The 19,804-nt window shown below is 38.2% G+C and overlaps 1 long non-coding RNA gene across 7 annotated transcripts in view; it reads left to right on the forward strand.

Moving 5' to 3' along the window:
* LOC133280421 (uncharacterized) overlaps positions 1 to 19,804 on the forward strand; it is a 112,212-nt gene that overhangs the window by 63,086 nt on the left and 29,322 nt on the right. For 4 of the 7 annotated variants that reach the window (XR_009747165.1, XR_009747164.1, XR_009747163.1 and 1 more), the window contains exon 4: positions 9,756 to 9,827. This is a non-coding gene — a long non-coding RNA (uncharacterized LOC133280421). Of the gene's footprint in view, positions 1 to 9,755; positions 9,828 to 12,321; positions 15,420 to 17,393; positions 18,474 to 19,804 lie in introns of those variants that run through there. The other 3 variants (XR_009747160.1, XR_009747161.1, XR_009747159.1) reach the window with 2 other exon arrangements.

Raw genomic sequence — 19,804 nt, forward strand, 5'->3', positions numbered from 1 at the left:
GAGAACTCAAATATGTGAAGTACCCAGTGTATAAAAGAGAGAGCTTATTGCAAAACCAAGCGTAACAAAACTGACCTGCTGAGAGCAGGGCGTCTGTCTTTTCACATTGGTATTAGGTACCGCGCTTGGATTTAGTAACAAAGCAACATATGCTTCCAAGTCCATCATTTTTATACCAATATACAAGACAGAACAACTAATATAGTCTCAATTATGCAATGCAAGGGTGGCCATCTGGCTGCTCAGGAATTGATTTTGACCCAGATAACAGCAAACGTTTTTGTATCAGAGACAAATTTTTTAGGTGTGACATTCACATCTTTATTAAACAACATTAATAAAACCAAAATAATTTCAAGATGTAGTACAAAAGTCATGTTGATGAAAAAGAATATATTCAGTGGTGTATTTATATACCCTACATTATCAGTCACCTTGCAGAGCTAGATTCCTCTCACCATAGCCAATACTAAAATATATATATGTATATATACAAACAAATCCTTTCTCAGTGTATCTGACCAAGTTAAAGATCTACTATACGTGTCAATGAAGCTTTACTATTGCTTATAATGATAATCCTGTATCATCCCACCCCTGAAGTGTGTATATCTCAATCATGAATATATGGGTCATTGCATAAAGACATGTACCTATTTTGATGTACAGTAGTCTGACTGTATCTGTATGTATCTCAAAGGCTCCAAAACAGCAGTAGGGGTCACAATAAATAGTTTGAGCATAAGGTCAACACTGCAATAGCATTGCAATATTTCATACATATATGTTCAAAGGCAAAGGTTTGATAAATACGCTGATGATATAAGTGGCTTGGACACTCCTAGCATAAATTTGGAGAGAGGAGTAGAATAAAAAGTTTATTCTCATTTTTCTGGGCATAAGGATGCTTCTTCCTACTAGCAGTGGCCACTAGTCCATCTTTGTCATACTCATTCAAAACCTCATGGCTCACTCACCCATACCGCCAACAGATAGAAGGTGAAAGGCAGAGTTTTCCGGGAAAGTAAACTTAAGATGATGAAGATATTCTGGACCTGCCACGTGGCCTCAGCAGTCCATTCCCAGGGAAGGTTTGCAAAGGCATAAAAAGGAGTTCGGCATCTAACTTGCCCCAAGGAAGCGTCAGCCTCCCTACAGGCAGCTGAGTGCCTGCCTTTCACTGAGTTCAACTTGACAAGAATCATAGGATAGTTAACATATAAACTATTTTCACGGGGTGTTTTGTTTTGTTTTGCTTTTTCCTCAGGGCTTTTTTCTTTGTCAGGGTTACTTCACCTTTATGTGAATGAATAGCATATACAGGCTTTGTTGTGACACATAGCAGAGAAGTGGTAAGTTCTTGAGATCTGTCAGCTATAGTTTGTGACTTTTACTAAGTTTGCAGATTAGTTAAGCTCTCCCTTCAAAATCCAGAGTGGTTTTTAAACTACGTATCTGTGATGATTAAATGTCCTGACAATAATTAAAGTGAAAATTCTGTATATTTGAACTCTCACTATTGAGTGGAAACTACTGTAAAAACAGATGTATGCTTTCATTGCAATAGACATACTAACGTTTTGTCCTGTATAGAACACATGAGTAAGGACAACAGTGTAGAAAACTTAGAAAGCCTCCATCTTCTGCATGGACAAAATGAGTGATGATGAGGAAGAGTGTAGAATTGCATGTGAAGATCAAACACACTCATAAATAGGGGTGCTGAGATGAATAAAGACAGAAGTTACTTCCCAGCCATCATACAAACCCTCAACACTATCCTATTTTAATGATTTTATTACCATAAGTTACACCTGAAAAATATGTAATATTTTGGGTAGCATCACATTTGTTTCAATTCACCTTCCTAATAAATCAGCACACCTGTGCTATTTGCTTCCTCAAAATACAGGTAAGCTTTTCCTAAATACTGAGAATTGTTAATGCTGGAGTTTTAACAAGCTGAAGAAGAAGAGCATTAAAAAAAAAATCTAAAATGAATTAAATTCCTGTTTTATTTAGTGAAAGAATAAAGATCTACAGTCTACATATTTAATTAGAGTCATAAACGTACCAACATTCTTAAACATACTAATATTTTTAAACATGTAACCAAATCAAGTACTGGGCTGAAACAAAGCATACTATCAGCAATGTTATATTCAGAATCTGTTTGAAGATAAGCAGATGGGTAAGTTTAAACTCGGAAAACCAGAGGTTTAGGCTAATAAACTTATCTCCCAGAGTCTCTTTTGTACTGTATGTTGAGAGGGCTACACCTATTAATCTGAAAGTGCAATGGATTCTCTCTTCAGGAATAATTTTTCTTGCCTGCATATTTATACCTTCCCCAGCCTTGATTTAGAAACTCATTTATCTTGAAACAGATGGATATCAAACCCAACTCTTTCTTCAGATTAGAATGTATTGGGAATTGCTCAGGCTTATCAGTGCCATAGATAAAAAGAGATTCAGATCTTTTGTACTGTACTTGGTTCTTCCTGTGGAGATGTTCAGACCTGTAAGCTCTGCAGGCTGCTAGGGCTGACTTCCCTAAGCTCTAGTCTGTAGCTACAGAGTTGTTTTCTCTTTCTCCAAAGAAAACTTCTTGTTGACCAAGAGGTACCATCTGGATACCAATGGCCAACCTACACCAGTGTGCCACCTCCTGCACTAGCCAGAATCAGATATATCCAGAAAAGGTTTTGGAACTACACCATAAAATCAAGTGGAAATTGCCTCCTGAAGGACTTACTCTGGTTTCTAAGAGTCAAACAGTGATTCTGGCTTCAGTCAGGGGAAAAAAAGATTCCACTTACTGTTGAATCAGAATCTATATGTTAATATGAAGATACACAGAATATAGTATTTATAATGTCAACATCAATTTCAAAGAAGCTAAAATTTTCAGGGCTGTGTGAGTACACAGGTTTCTCTTTAAGTTCATTTGTTCCTCCTTGTTAAACAACAACTTTCTATAGCAGCAATCAACAACAAGGCGCATTTTATGTTCACCTAAACCAAACACATTTGAGAATAAATGAAGGCATTGTGTTAGCTTCAGTGCAAAAGAGTTTATTACTGAAGTCTTCATCATTTAATGCCACAAAAGAACTAAGAAGATTTCAAGATTAGCAGGTAGGAAAAATATCTGGAAATGCTACTCACTATAACTGTTTAATGAACATAATACATATGGAGCAGATAAGGAGATTTCTCATCTGGCACTTAAAGATTTACGACTTGCAAACATTTTGGGGAGTACCATTGATTTAACTGAATCTTGAATGTTGACACAACAAACCAGTGCTAAACCTGCTGAAAATTCTGCTTGTGGATAGCCCCGACATCTGATGTTGCTTGCTTCAGGCCCACAGTTAATTTTTTACACTGTGGGGACAAGCCAGTGACCCTGTGTTCTTGCTCAGGAATGTCTGACCACTCACCTGCTCCTAGTTTCTACTGAATGCACACTATACTAGAATACTTTGGTATTTAAAGATGCACCCAGTTGAAACTTCTCTGTGCTGATTTCAACTTTAGATCTGTGTAATATTGTACTGTTTTGGAGTGAGGGTGCATTGAGCTGTAAGAAAAGTTTGTAAAAGCTAAGAAATACTTAAGGAAGAATTAAATGGCTTTTGATTATAATTTCTTATTAAGAAATTGCTTTAACAAAATCAAGATGGAGTACTTTGAATGCAATAAAATTATGACTTTAGCTTAAAATTATAACAACAGAAATGTATAAGTAAATTAGGACATTGTAGAAATATGATTAAGACCCTAGTAATTAAGACAACTAGTGATACAACTAGTATTGTTGTATTACAATACAGAATAGAGATACTTATTCCAAGTTTAATGTATTTGTAGCTAGCAAATTATAATTAAAACAAATCTTATTTGCTGTCTATTTACAGATTTATCATACAAGAAGCAGAAAGTGGAATTACATTGGGTGATTTATTTTGTGGCTGTTTTCTTTCCTGGTTTTGTGTCCACGTTTAAATCATGAAGAGAAAATGAGAGCACTAGCAAATCCCAAATACTTTATTTAAAAATAAATGTGTAATTGTTCAGAAATAGACTATTGACTTTCACTGGGTTAAAGAGCTCATGTACTGATTAGGCTTGAAGCTATAATTGTTCTTGTCACCCAAACTCTGCTCAGTCAATATCTTTTTATCATATACATTTTTAATCACATATTAATAAACAAGAAGATGCTTTATTGATGGCTGGATTAGTTTATTGACCAACTCAACAACTCTATATAGGGTTTCTGAACACAGAAACAAGGTCAATGTGTAAAGATGAGGAATAGTACATTTAACATCTTTAATATACTTCATTTTGGTAGTCTACTTCCTTTCTTAGAAGTGCTGCAATCCATATAATTTCTTCAGTTCTTTGAGGAATTATTTCATATTTGAAACAATCTCACCATTCAAGCACATTTTGAGTTGGGTTTCAGGAAATTTAGACTTCTATGAGCTCCTTTAATTTAACATAATTTTGTCACTCTGATACCAAGCTGTGTTATTTTTTAAACCTTCAGCATTTCATGTTTTCAGATACTTGTAAATTCTTACCAACTATTCTTTAATTTCTTATATTTTTGAAAATATTTAGACTTTACAGATTCTCCTAACAACTAATTTTCTGATCAATTCTTTTTATTTTTCTCTCTGTGAATTGTGAGTATTCCCCTCAAGTAATTCAGGTTTGAAAGGCTGGCTTCTAAAACAACTGTATGAAATTAACAATTTAGACAATAACAGCATGGCAGTACCCATGTTTGTTCTTTCCTGTCAGACAAAACCTGTGCAGAGGAACTCCCATTCCTGCCTCCCCCCTAATTATTGCTTTTATTTTTCAAAGGGATGGAAAGTGGACTAGAAATAGATCTTTTCATCTTCATCTCCATTTTTAAAAAACACCATTTTTGCAATAGAAAAAGCAATCAATTGTAAATATGTTGATGATTCTGCTTGTCAGGCACTCATATGATCACGTAAAACCAAAAGAGATGTGGAAAACCAGCTGACTGCCAGCACGTTCCGAGCAACCTGATCTAGTTGAAGATGCCCCTGCTTACTGCAGACGGGTTGGACTAGATGAGCTTTGAAAGTTCCTTCCAACCCAAGCTCTTCTATGATTCTATGATGTGTGGAGGTGCACATCAGCCAGAAACAAAGACGAAATGAGTTTCCAACCTGAAGTTTGCAGTCTCTAAACCCCTCCTCAGATGCTTTTCTTCTTAAGGTGTGAGCTTAAAATAAGCCAAAATGATCAATCACTGCAGTATCACACATCAGTATCTCTGATTTTACTGGTGCCTAGTGCCTGAACTGTTTAGGTGATGGGATGTATGAAAAAAGAATAATACTGTCCCAACTCTCTAAAAACACATGCAGAGACGTTATTGCTTTGCTTTCTCACCATGCATTTCTTTAGATGCCTCTCAAATAAGCTCCTTTCCCTGCTATGGATTACTGCTCAGTGAAGAGAAGCTATCTGAAGAGGTCTCAGTGTTTCTTTTTTCCCTATCTAAGAATTGCATTTTATCTTTGTCTCCTAAGTTTGTTATTATTAGCTTCGTTTTCCAAACAGATTAATTCGTTCATTGGCTGAGTAAATTTCTACTTTTCCTAGGCCCTTTTATGCTACTGCTTGGATTTACATTTTTTTTTTTAGGAAGGGGGAAAGTATATCTCAGCAAAATCCAGCAGCATTTTCTGGGCCTTTGACTCTGGAATTTTAAAGACGTACCAGTTTTTTGTTTTAGTGTGTGCTATTCTATAATCCTTAGGCTGCTGGTCAAGGGAAACGCTTAAGAACTTCATATACTGAAGTATAAAAAGCTACTGTAATGATGAAGAGAGAGCTTTCAGGACATTATTAAACACCAACCAATAGCCCCCAGGCAGTTCAGTTTTAAATGACAAAGTTTGAGAAAGCAAATGTGGAAGAGAGGATCCTTCACTCCACTAAAGCAACCCCAAAATACTGCAAAAGGGGAGCTGAGGCAGTAGCAGAGGGTCAGACAGAACTGCACATCACTGCAAGAACTCAGGAAACAAAAGGTGATACAGAAACGCACCCAAACCAAGTGCAGACTAAAATCCTGCAGATGACTTAGATACTGGCAAACCCATTCATATTCATATGAGTATTACCCCTGTAAAAGCACCAAGTACACCAAGATGTTGTGTTGAAGTTCTGGTCATGCAAGGTAAAGCTTCCCAGAGGCACTCTTTAATTGTTCTAATTTTCCCTGCCAAATATCTTCAGAGTTTTAGATGTTCAGGCCAGGTCTTGTCACTTCACCATTTCATCACTTTCTGGATTACCTACTCCCAGCATAATTGTTCTCAAATATATTTGCTACCTGTATGTTCTTCTCCCTTTCACATGCACACTTCCTTCCCTAAAAGTCTTACCGAACCCTTAAAAAGTAGAGAAGAAAAAATTATGGAGGTGAACTCCTCAGCCCCATAAGGTAAATGGCTGTCCAGAGTCTTTTTAATTTCAAGGGCAGGCACAGGAAATCTTCCCAGCACTTTAGGAAGACAGTCATCTCTTCTTCCACTTAATTTCTGTCCTTTTTAAGGAAAACCCCAAACAAAACACAGTAAAAACCAGCTACTATGCAAGCTTTACATTCCATATGCTACTCCCTATGTAGATCATAGAATGGTTTGGATTGGAAGGGACCTTAAATATCACCTAGTTCCAATCTCCTGCCATGGGCAGGAACACCTTCCATGAGACCAGGTTGCTCCAAGCCCCCTCCAACCTGGCCTTGAACACTGCCAGGGATGGGGCAGCCACAGCTTCTCTGGGCAACCTGTGCCAGTGCCTCAGCACCCTTACAGGGAAGAATTTCTTCCCCATATCTAATCTTGATCTCCCCTCTTTCAATTCAAACCATTCCTCCTTGTCCTGTCACTGCATGCCCTTGTACAAAGTCCCTCTCCAGATTTCCCGTAGGCCCCCTTTAGGTATTGGAAGACTGTTACAAGGTCTCCCCTCCCTGTATATGAAAAACATTGAGCTAGGCAAGCAAAAGCATTTCTGGTAAAGTTACTATTAAAGGGAAGGCAACTCCTAGAGCCAGTTTATGAAATTATTGAAATGAGTACTATGTGCAATGAATAGGCTGATTTCCATAGTAGGAACACACCAAATCATGCAAGCATGGGCTGACTCATCACAAATAGGTGGGTTTAACTCTTAGCTCTGACACTGACTTATTGCATGACTTTAGGCAAATACCTAAACATTTGTTTTTACTTCTCCATTTATATGATTTGGATAATACTTACATACCCAAAGGGGATATTTTAAAGTACAATATGTTTAAGATACTATAAAGATTTTAAATGCTGTAACGTAGCAAAACCTCATTAACACCATCAGGCTAATATAAACACTGGAATGATTTAGGTGATGTTGTACATGTTCCTGGAGTTGGGCAAATTCACTGAACAAAGAGCAACATCTTCAAAGAGGCAGAGGAAAGGGAAGGTACAACCCATTGTGAAGCTGGAGTACTTTGCAAGGGTGGGTGAATTTGTAAAGGAGGAACAACAAATTTGCTTAATAGGCAAGAGTTCAGCCTTCATTGATTACTGAAGTGGTCGGGCAGAGCTGAAAAGCGACATGTGCTCAGGGGTAGGTGAAAAAAAACAAAATCTTTAGGCCTCAGTTACCCACCTGTATTGAAGCTAGAGAGGATTTTGGTGAGTCCTGAGGGTTTGTATTTCCTATATAATGGGAAAACACAAATGTAAAATAAGGTTCCCTTCATTCAGACCTTCCTTTCTTGTCAGGAACGGGAGATGGCCTTCTGCAGAATATCATGATGTGCTCTGGGGGCTCCCCTGGACTGGATCACACTAAAAGGATGATGCTTATCCTGCTGAACTTTCTAGCAGGGGAGAAGTAGTCCTGGGAAAACCCTCTGAAGACAGGGGCTGGGTAGGGAGCCCATTGTACATTGGCTACATCGAGCTCATCTGCAGCGAGGACAGAAGTGAGAGGCTTCAGACCTTTGCTGAAGACTCTGGGCCTGCCAGCATTAGCACTTCTGAGGTTTTGTTCCTTCTTTTCCTTTTTTTTTTTTTTTTGGCCTTTTCTAAAGTATTTTTCCACACTTAGACCCTTAGTGAAAAAACACACTCTTAAAAGAAGGGTGAGGGAAAGCCTGGCAGCATAGTGTTATAATAGGATGTGAAATTGAGTTAACTGCTCTAGAAGTAGGAGAGGCTGAAAGTGAATGAGAAAGAGGAGGACATGTTCTTGGAGTGAGGGAGATGCAGGCAGCAGGTGGAAAAGAGGGACTTTCTTGAGCAGTGGTTAGTGGCAGGGAGCTGGTGAGAGAAGAGCTGTCAGGTTTCAAGTACCAAGAGACAAGGATGGGAACAATTAGAACACAGATCTGTTTGCGTTTTGGTGGTTTTTGTTTGTTTGTTTTGTTTCATTACATATATTTCTTTTGGCATTATAGTAAACCTGAGAAAACAAGTCAAGTGGTCTGGCTTTGAGTGGGCTATGATCCAGACAGGACCTCCTTCTGGGGATAAACCTCAGTCCTTTTTACTGGTTTGACAGGAAAGGACTAACAGTCTGCCCTGTCTCTAGGCCAGCTCTACCATCATCTCATCTGATGGTAGGTTGGAAAACGTTGCCTTGCCCTGCAGTTTGTATTGCCCAGGTTAGTCCCACATGTATGAGTTCTGACTGTCATCTCCGAGACTGGCCAGCAATGCAAACCAAAGGGTGGTAAGTGGGGAAATCTGGGAGTTTTGCATCCAAAGAGCTTGTCTACCCCTAAACAAAGCACTCTTACAGGCCCATTCAAACTGTATAGTATGTTTGAATAAGCTAGGCTGGACTTGCCACGGAGACATCAAAGTAATTTTTAAGTTGCTAGCACGGACTACGCAACAGCTCCCTTGTAGATATTGCTGCACTGGGCAACTTATGTACTTCACACACTACATTCATTTATCTGTCCTGTTGCCACTTATGGTGACCCCAAAGATGGGCACTAAATGTAGAGCATAGAGACACTAACACACTGCTGGCTACAATACTGTTTTCCATACAGAAATCAGTTTACAAGCTGAAAAGACTTTTGTTAAGTTCTTCATTGGCACACATCATTTGAGAGACACAAACTCAAATTCACATTAAACTAAAAAAGCTAATACGTTTTTACTACATCTACAGACCACAGGATACTTTGCTTTCAAGAAAAGTTGAATAAAACACCGAGCTTTCTTTAGGAGACTTCTCCCCTTGTTTTCAGAAAGTCCTTAATGTGACATCTGTCCCTGCAGTCACCTCTTTTAAAACTAACAAATGCATGACATATAATACAAGATTTATAAATTAAAGAAACCCACCCCTTTTAAGTAATATTCTTTAAATCTCAGTTTCTGACAGTCCTCCTATTTGCTCAGTAACTGTAATAGGCGTATTTTTCAGAAAATAGTGAATAAAAACTGACAAGCTATCGGGGGAATCTGAATGCATAATTGATAAGGGCATAAATTAATATGATTAGGCCTTTATTGGGTGCCACTGCTGCCAAACCTACAAAAGGGGCATGGAATAAAACATGGCTATGTTCTCAGGGCTGATAGACATCAATATGTAATGCATATTATCTCAAACCTTCTCATGTAGTCTGCTTATGACAGCACTCAACCTAATTGAAATTTTTATCTTTCTGTTGCATACAGACAGTTTTGACTAGCTGCTTCCAGGGAAAAGAGAGAAACCCAAATGACCCAAATGAAGGTTTCTCTATAGAGGTATATACTCTTCTTGCAAATCACTTTAAAATGGCTTTTGCTTTCCAGTTTTATAAAGCCACCTTCAGAAAGCTGCATTAAAGACAACCCAGGCCTTGGTTTGCCTCTCTCCCTTTTAACTAAGCTTAACAGTGCATTTCCTTAGAAGAAAAAAAAAAGAATCAAAAGATTTCTTCTTAAAAATCAATATATTGTATGCTCACTTCAGCTGAGGCCTTATTTTACTACAGTTCTTCATGCTGCACATATACAGCTTAAAAAGACCTATGAGGAATAAATCAAAAACAAAGAGTGATTTCTTGAGCTAAGGACATCCCCAGTCCCTTAAAACATGTTGGTCAGGTGATAGAGTTTCATTTAGATAATTCTAAATTCTTTTCCAAGTTTTTCTTTCTTCTTCAGTTCTCTGTAACTATGAATTCACAAACTGAAATGAAAAGCAACGGCAAACCCATGATAGCTCTCAGTTCTGAAACGTTTCAAACATCTTCTGTATATTCAAGTGTACTCTATATTCACTTGTCATGAAGGGTTTCTGCTTTAATGAGTCAAAGTTGATTAAAAAGTTTCAGATTTAATATTTCACTCTTTGTTGAGAAGTTCTGGACTGCATGAGTGTTCCTGAGAATGCATGCTACAGTTACTAACTGTTTTTACTACAGTAGTGCTAGATGTTGTACAACTAAGATAAGGAGTCAGTTACTCCACTGTTGTTTACAGTACAGAACGGGATTATCCCTGGAGTAAGACACATTTAACCTGTAAAAACCAAAATAAACCAGAGAGGGACAGAAATGGGTCCAACACCTCATTTGGCATTACTGAAACTCACTTTCTAAGATAAAGGAATAATATTATTGGTTATTTTCATACCATGCCATGAAGATAAAGGCCCTATAGCTAAAGAATTATTTTCTTCTGTTAATAGACAATATTTTACTCTTTTAACTCATCACTCCGTTATCATAAAAGTGGGGCATCCATAAATATAGAGGCCACACATCTTGTAACTTGAAGAATGACACATTAAATTCTTAAAGATCCATGTTGCTGCACATCTTATTTCAAGTAATTAATTTATTTCAGAGGTTAGAAGGCACTCCCACACTATTTTGGTAACCTGGGAAGAATGACCAAGGATTTTTCAATGGAGCAACTTCATGTGCTTACTCATGAGAAAACCAAAACACGTCATGGCATAGTTTTGGTTCCTCTCTGTGGGCCAGGCTTTCTTGCTGTCCTACAGACTTTAGTGTGCCCCAAACTCTCTACTTGGCCAAACCAGAACTGAGCTGTGTGTCATGGAGGATACAGTAGTTAACCTAGCTTAGGTGTAGCACACCTTTTAAACTCTTCAGTGGGGGCTGAACACTGCAAGACTAAGAAGATGCTTCATAATACAAATCAAGGTTATAACAAAGAGCTTGAAAGCAGTGAATGAACATAGGCCCAAGAATCATTAAATATGAGGAAGAAAAAAGAGAAACTAGCACTGTGTAACAGATGGAGAAGTGCAGGACTGCACAGGAACTAAAAGCAGTATCTACTGTTCTACTATAATAAATCACAGGTATCAACTAGCTCACAGAACCCACAGTGTGGTAGGGATGGATTACTATCCCTGTGTGCAGAAGGAAGAGCTAAGACCCAGGAAACAAGAGATACATTTCCAGAGAGATGAGTGGCACCTGAAGCTTCCAAATCTATTTATTTTGAGGTCTGTTCCTCTGCCACCAGATACTTTGCCTGAGCTCAAAAGAGCTTTTAAACAAAGACTGTAGAAGTTCCAGTCCTAAACCTCTACCAATCCACCTTGCAGGGTATCAGCAGAAATCGTACTGCAACCCATTGAAATCCCAATTCTGCTAAGTAGTTATGGCTCTTCAAGAGGCTTGAACTTGCCTGAAGTTAGCAATGTGAAGCTCGTATGAGGCTTTAATATTCCCTCCCCTCACTGCAAAGCCATTTGAGGAATTTCAGCGTTGACATTTTCAAATTACCAAATTGAAACACTTTACATGTTAATAAAATGCATAGTGCCAACCATGTTTTAACAAAGATCATTTATCACCTCTGGAAAGTTGCTGAGTAAATCCTTTTGACTTTGCACTATCGCATTCATCCTTGTTTCAAATAATGCAATTCTAACACTGTATTGATATTTTTTAAGATTTTTTCACCTTCTTTTCCATTTAAAGACTGGTTCCTAAATACATTTGAAGCAACTAAGTTTTATATTTGTCTCCTTACAGAAGTATGCAGAAGACGTGCTCAGCTATATTGATCTTTGAGGAAATGTGGATGAGGTAGATAATGTGAAACCTTTTTGTCATCACTAACAGTTATATAGGTTCTGAAAACTTTCCGTGTTTGGTTGACTAGATAAGTGGATGCTCTCACATTTATTTGATTGGAAAACTATGGGGAGTAAACTGTGTCTCCCCAGTTTCTGTATGGAATTGATCTTTTGTGTATTAATGCTTTCCTATTACAGCAAAGCAGTTGGTGGTTATGAGAGTAAAAGCACCCCTTTCTTTCTGCTGGAGTCATCAGCCTTAAAGAAAAGGGAAGGGTCATAAACAAAAGAGGGCAAAATGAAAAGGCACAAGGCAAAGTGCTGAGCCTTCACCTCTCATCTTCAGAAACAGAAGGAGAAAGAAACTATTGCTCTTGGCTTTATTAGCTCCTTGCATCTCTCTCACATCTGTGACAGACCTAACCTTGCTTGCCCTGGTCCAGTATAGCCGCAGGTGGCAGGTATTTGCTGGGTTAATAATTCTGGATGCAGACTCTACTTTCTTTGGTGACAAAGAGATTTTTCAGTCCTCTTGCATCACTTACTCCTTTTCCATATACCTTCTTGTCTGAACCGATTCAACCCTCTGCTCTGTGGAAACAACAAATAATCAAAGTAAAAGATTTTGATTTTAAAAGTATATCTTTTTCTTTATATGGTTTACAGTGTGACCCCAAAAAATAGTTGGATAGGCTTAAGTGAGGCAATGAGGGAAGCAGTTGTGAACAGGGTTCATTTAAACTGCCATTGCTGTTATAGTGCAGATGATTCATTATACAGGGTTAGGTGCTGATACCCAGAGTGCATAGAGGAGCAGCAGAAGCACTCTAATGCTGCTTTCTTAATCTGGTGGCTTTCAGGGCCGGGACTAACCAGTATCAGATTAGTAGAGAGTTTGCAAAAGCAATGTCACGCACACATTTTCCACAGTCCTAGACAGGCAGGTTTTACAGCTGGGACCCATCATTGCTGGGCTCAGCTCTCCCACACAACTCTTGTGGATGTACTGACATAGACCTGACATGCTGGCTCTTGGTTTGATGCCTTTTCAGCCAGAATCACCTTTCCACCTCTGCAACCCAACATGCATTTTTTATGACTCCTCTTGTTTTGCTGAGCCTTATGAGCCAACACGAGATACTTTATCACGAGGTTTCTTTGTACTTTTTTTACAACAACAACAATAAAGTTTGTTTTTACGTCAGCCTGCCCTGTTTATTAAAATACAAATCCATTAGGTTCACATCCATATGGTCAATCTCTTTTTGGTTCCTGACCCACAAAATTCCTGATAATGATGGTGACTGGCCTAAAGCTTGCCTAATCACAATAAATCCTGTCCAGACTAAGGGCTCTGTCCTGCCCTTGGTGACCCTCTTACGCATTGCAGCTTTTCATGTAAGTTTAGACTAGTACTTTTTTAATCCAGTCTTATTCAAAATGAAACAAATCTCTGCCATGATTGTGAAAACCGGCAGACAGAACCATGCCAGAATCTCAGGCAAAATTAAAAGTGAACAACTCATGTGAATAGGCAACGTGATGCACAGTGGGCAAGACAAACAGCTCAGAAAGCCTGGAATGGAGCCATTTGCTTTAGTTAGCCATACCAAGTTATGTTGTCCAAGAACCTGGCTTGCTTTTTGAAAAGAAATGTTTTGGATGTGCTAGAAAAATCAGGTGCATAAATTGCTGCTGCTCCTATGACACTTAAACTCGAATGACCAGTGTTTATTCAGTCAACTACAATAGGTCTCACTGTCCTTGGCAGGATTATGGGGGTAATATTTTTTAACATGGATGAGCTGAGCAGCTTTTGAACAGTTTCTCCAGTGTATTAAGCCTGAACGGGCTTTTCTTCAGTATCAGGTGTGCACATCTCCTCACACTTGTTTCTCTCCACCAAACATATTTATTCTGAGGGTGAAACTTCCCCTCCTACAAATGTTTGCCTTCTCCATTCCTTTTATGGGAACACCACAAACTGATGGAGTGATCTTGTTTCATATGCCTAACCTGTCTTATTCATTTATATAATCACAGATGATATTCACTATTGTTAAAGTATATTGTTATGGCTTCTTCATTGCTTGCAAAGGAACTTGTGAGCAAAGATAAACACAGGTTATGATAGATGATAGATACTCTGCTAAAGACTTTATCCTGTAGTTTCTTATTGGCAAAAAATCCCAAGGGATTTTATAGTACTCAAAAAAATGCAAGCTTAGATTAAAAAAAAAAAAAGTAGTAAAATATTGTTGACTTATTCTGCCTTTATAAAAAGTTTTGGAGGCCTTGAAATATGCTCTGCTGCCCGCTGGACACTAAGGACTTCAAACCACTAAAATAAACAAGAATGTACGTATCTTCTATGTAAGAATAACTGCTAGAACAACATGACTTGTACACAGATAGCACATATTATCTCAACCTCTGTATCTTAGGATCTTCATTTTCTGAATGAGAAGTGCTACCAGTTCGGCTAAAAGAGAATACTCAAAAAAAAGCTTGAAGAACGATGGTTTAATCCTTTCATTAGTTATTAATTCATTACCAAAGCAGAGGGTGCTTTTGGTTTTGTGTGTTTTCTCCCCCTCCAGCATTTTCTTAAGTGTTTACTAATTTATTGGAATATATTCTCCCATGTTCATATAATTTCCTTAGGCAATGTTGTGGCTGCTTTCATAGAACAGCTGTATCAGGATTGAGGAATTGGTAATTGGCAACCTAACTTTGAAGATGTAGATGAGAAATTCCCTGTATAGCATCCAAATCTACAGAAGATTTACAGCATGAAACAAACAAGCATGTGCAGGCTGAAGTGGAAATAAAGTTCTTTACACCACACACATCCTGAATAAAACTGCATATTTTAATTGTATTTTTGTTGCCTTTGTCATTGAAAAAGGTACTCTGAGCTTAATCCTGCTGCTTTAGAAATAAGGTCCAGCAATCTAAGGTATATGGAAAGACATCACAAGTCTACAAAGAGTAGTATATTGAAAGATAATACCTTCATTTGCTTGGACAAATTCTCATTTTAATTATTTGAGACTCCAAACTTCCTTTTCCTTTAAGTGGTATTCCTTAAAGTATGTCTTCTCAGCTCAAGTGTCAGATCAATTAATTTTTTCTCTTTTTGTTTGCTCTAGAGGAGACTTCTTTTATTACAAGAAAAGGGGAAAAAAATGTACATGTGTGATAGTAACTTTAATTATTGAAGGTTTTTGACAACACCAATGAAAAAGCTTCCCACAAAGTCAGCTTTGAGCATAGCCAGTGACAATGCTGTGAAGGTCAGTGTTCAGATTAACATGCTCACTGTAAAAACATATGGCAGATTTTTGTACTAATAGAAGTAGTAATGTATGAACTGACTGAAAGATTGAAAAACTTATATCCAGAGTAAGTAGAAGCCTCTGATACTAAGTGACTAAACAAGCTTCTTTGCAAAACATTAACTTAAAATTTATGTCCTTGCCTGTTTCATCTGATCTAAGGTGACTTTGATTCCAAGAATCATATATTTTTTTAAAGTTCCTTCTAAGGTAGTTGCCTGGCAGAATTGGATTGATGAAACTAGATGCCTGGTACCTTCCCAATATTAAAGACATTACACACTGGTATTCTGATTCCTCTCACTTCTTTAGGTGTAAATCAGGGATATTTCATGGAAATAAGCAAGTATTAGGCCCAAGAGCTTTCCGGGTGTGATGAAATGGATTTTTGGCTGTCAGACTATTATGAAAACTGATTTCTGGAAAATAAATCAGATCTCTTTAATGACAATTAAGCCCTCACACACCAGGCAGCAGATGGGGAATTGTGCAGTGCTTTGCTTTGCACCAAAGAAAAACTGCTTTGATAGTATCACCATCATGTACACATTCAAGGATGATGAGGAGGGTGAGTAAAGATAAGCATGCAACTTTACTAGGACAGATGACAATACATTGAAGGGAACATTGGAGAAGACATTAAATATTCTAAGAGAATGAACTTACAGAACCCCACAAACCAACATCTGCATGTGAAAGCCCTGAAAAAGGAGTAATAGCTGATAAAAGAGAGCTGATGCTCTTTGAAAATGGGGATCTGGAAACCAGTTACTGAAATACAGAGAGGACCTTTTAGCAGAATCTTCCTCCTTCCCCCTTTTGTCTTCTGTCTTTCAATAAGGTCTTTCAAAAGACCACTATCCTGGAGAAGACATGGTCACACAAATATTTCCCTTCAACATGAAAGTGCAAACTTTATGTTACACTAAATAATCAAAATCCATTTGTTATTCATCTAAAATCAGAACAAGATGAAACAACAGGAACCTAGATATTTTTTAACACACAATTCAACAGAAAAACCCAGATGTCTTATATATTGCTCACTAGTCATGCATCTAGTTGATTGACAACATGCAACAAAGTGCTATGGAGTGAAGGTTGATGTGTTTTGCACATCTCTAGGTTACTCGGAGCAGTTAAGTGTTACGTGGCCAAAAAGCATAACATAAGGAACAAGTACAATGAAAGAAGGAAAAAACCTAAAATTTGTCCTTAAGCAGTAATACTTGGATTTGGGGTTCTCTCCAGCACAAATTAGCATCTATGGCATTTGGCTGATGGACCAGATGCTGTAGGAATTTGGAGGTATTTGGAAGTGTCCAGTTAATGGCAGCCAATGGCTTTTAAGGGAAGAGCAGGAGACAGAGACCTGTGAGGAAGACCACACTTTCACCAAGAGTCACCACAGAGTGTGATGGGCTGGTGGGACCTAAGCCATTGCTCGCAGTGGATGGAGATAGCATTTTTCTCTGTAGGACTCAAGGGGAAAAGAAGTAACTTCTATAAATATTTTCATTTATGTAAAGAAAAACAGTTTGGCAACCACCATGCATGCAACTAATGTGGTTGAATCAATCCTTGGATTAAGTGAAAGGCCTTAAGATGAAGGAGGGTAGATTTAGATTAAAGGAAGGATTTATTTACTGTGAGGGTGCTGAGGCGCTGGCACAGGTTGCCCAGAAGAAGCTGTGGCTGCCCCATTCCTGGCAGTGTTCAAAGCCAGGTTGGACGGGACTTGGAGCAACCTGCTCTGGTGTGAGGTGTCACCACCCGTGGCAGGGGGACCTGGAACTGGATGAGCTTTAAGGTCCCTCCCAACTCAAACAATTCTATGATATTCTACCTCCTACGTTGGATGAACTCCTTTAAACAGGCAATCCACCACCGAAACAACCCTGCCATTTCAAGAAATTCTATTTTTTCCTTCAGCTATATGCTAGCTTGTCAGACTAATTCTGGTGTGTGGCAAACCAAAAGAGTCCAAAATGTCACTCAACATTTTGTTCCATGAGAAAAATTAAGCAAGACAGGCAGATTAAAATTAAGGAAGTGTATGGAGATTACAATCCAGATTATTCTTTCCAGCTCATAATTCTCTTAAAACCCTTTGGTGAATTTTGTGTCTTCAGGGCATCTCAGGCTTGGTGAACTTTGCAATACTGCATCGTTGTGCATGGACTTTCAAAACCTATGTGCATACAAGCAGCAGTGTTATTGGAGTCTTTGTTCATATAGTGTTATTTTAAATTCAGACATCAGTATTTACAGCAGATTAACAAAGAGATGCAACAAGAGACCTGAATGATCTAGAGTAAGTCAGAAACATCAAAGCACAGACAATTTATAGAAGGATCAGAGAAACACAGAGCCCAGTGTATTATAACCAACACAGTTAAAGCAATGACATTTAGCAACCAGCAGCTTCTCAGTGACACTTTTTATTTTGCCTGCTAGATAGAGGACGCACACAAAGTCTCATTTCAGGTCTATCTTTCCTTCACTTTTGGATTTGATTCATTTGATCAGTCTGTCATTGTGACACTAAGTGGCCCTATTGTGGAAATTCTCCAGCAGAATGCAGTTTGTTTTGAACTGGAAAGCGAGATGCTACCACCATAAGAATACATGGTGACCTATAAATGTTATGGATAACATTTTAACTGAAGGAATTTTTAAGTTCCCAAATGGCTGATGAGGGAACCAACATTCCCTTTCCCTTTTCAGCTCCTGCAGTTGTAGTTTTGCTATTTCAGAGCTGTTCACATTCCACATATGGAATATTTTCTGGAACATGCAAGACCCAGCTGAGGTCCTTGGCAAAGCTGGTTGGAAGCCATAAGCACCTAACTATTAGCCCAGCTTATCTCTTGTGTATACACAGCTCTTCATTTTAACAAATATTCTGACAAATACTTCCGCTGTAGGAGATGCATTTTCAACAGTCTGTTCCAAGAAACATTTATGCGCACACATATATGTATATATTTATATAATAGAACAGCTCCAAAGATTAAATAGAGATAAACCTCACCATAGTCAGCAGTAGTTATAGCACCACCAGCAAGAGCAGGCCGTGTCTTTTCCTCATTTAATCCATGAAAAGAGCAATGGGAAAGAATTAAGCACAAGGTCAATAAGAAACAAAGATAGCAGATGAAGAAATAACCCCGTTGGAGCTAGACAGAACCTTAAGACAATGGGCAGCCAAAGTCTGTCTGCTGGGGTAAAAGGGAGGATTGGGATAAAGGGAAGGAGGGAATCTCCTTCCACTTGTAATCTGAGCCTCTGTCTCCATGGGAATGGGCTGTTTAGCACTTTGTCGGTACTAACAGCCCAGCTGCTTTTTCTTCTGGCTTATACATTAACAATGGGGAGTTAAGGGTTTTGAAAAGTGCCTAAATAATTTAGCTGAAAAAATTAAATGGAATTAAAAGACATCACTTGGCACTTAAAATCATTCAGTAATTAAGTCATCACTCAGGCATTTTCAAAATTCCCTTCTTAAAAAAAATTAATCTTCAGAGCAAGTTTTAGAATCTTATTTTAATTTTTTTTAGTAAATCTTGTCCAAAATAGAGCTTTCAGAAATAGATGACTTTCCCATTATGTTTTAATCAACACCCATTTGAAATGAATGTTTCACACCCTCACATTCTACATGCAACATGAATCTCAGGAGGAAAAAAAAAAAAGGCACAGAATGCTCTGAAATTATGTAACTTTGAACACACAGACCATATTTTAAAACAGTCTCTTAATTCCCTCCGTGCTGACCTGTTTGTTACAGTGGTCAAGGGTTGCTTCACAGGCTCCACTTATACACACAGCCTATGACGGGAAGTGGGAGAGGGAAGAGAAGCGGTGGATAACCACAGGAGTATGAGCCCTAGTTGCAGTTTAGGCAGCCCAAAGCTGGGTGGGCTGAGGCATGTTGTGCAAGGCAACAGCGGAGGGAACCAATCAAAGCAGATGTAACAATGTCAGAGAAAGAGTTTTATAACAAGTTGAATTAAGAGGGGAGGATAAAGCTGGATTTTTTTCCAGTTTTTCATTAATCAAACTGCCTGCAGGAATGATGATGAAATAGATGCCCAATGATACTTATGATACCTTACTCAAAGAGAAGCTCCAGTCTTTCCCTTTCTTTCCTGCACAGTGTAATAGATGCCCAGATAATAGATTATTTCCCCCACTTTTAATCTTGTTTCCTACATCATCTACTAACTCCTGAATTATTCAAGGACCTGGCTGGTAATTTCTATGCGGAATATTTTCAAGTGTTTTATTGACAATTTTGCCCTATGACTAGTCTATACGAGAGGGGATCTTCTATGTATTTG

Source organism: Pezoporus flaviventris, unplaced genomic scaffold, assembly GCF_033815535.1.
Source record: "Pezoporus flaviventris isolate CSIRO_AGI_PZ_B2104156 unplaced genomic scaffold, CSIRO_AGI_Pfla_v1 ptg000083l, whole genome shotgun sequence".
Lineage (NCBI taxonomy): Eukaryota > Metazoa > Chordata > Aves > Psittaciformes > Psittacidae > Pezoporus > Pezoporus flaviventris.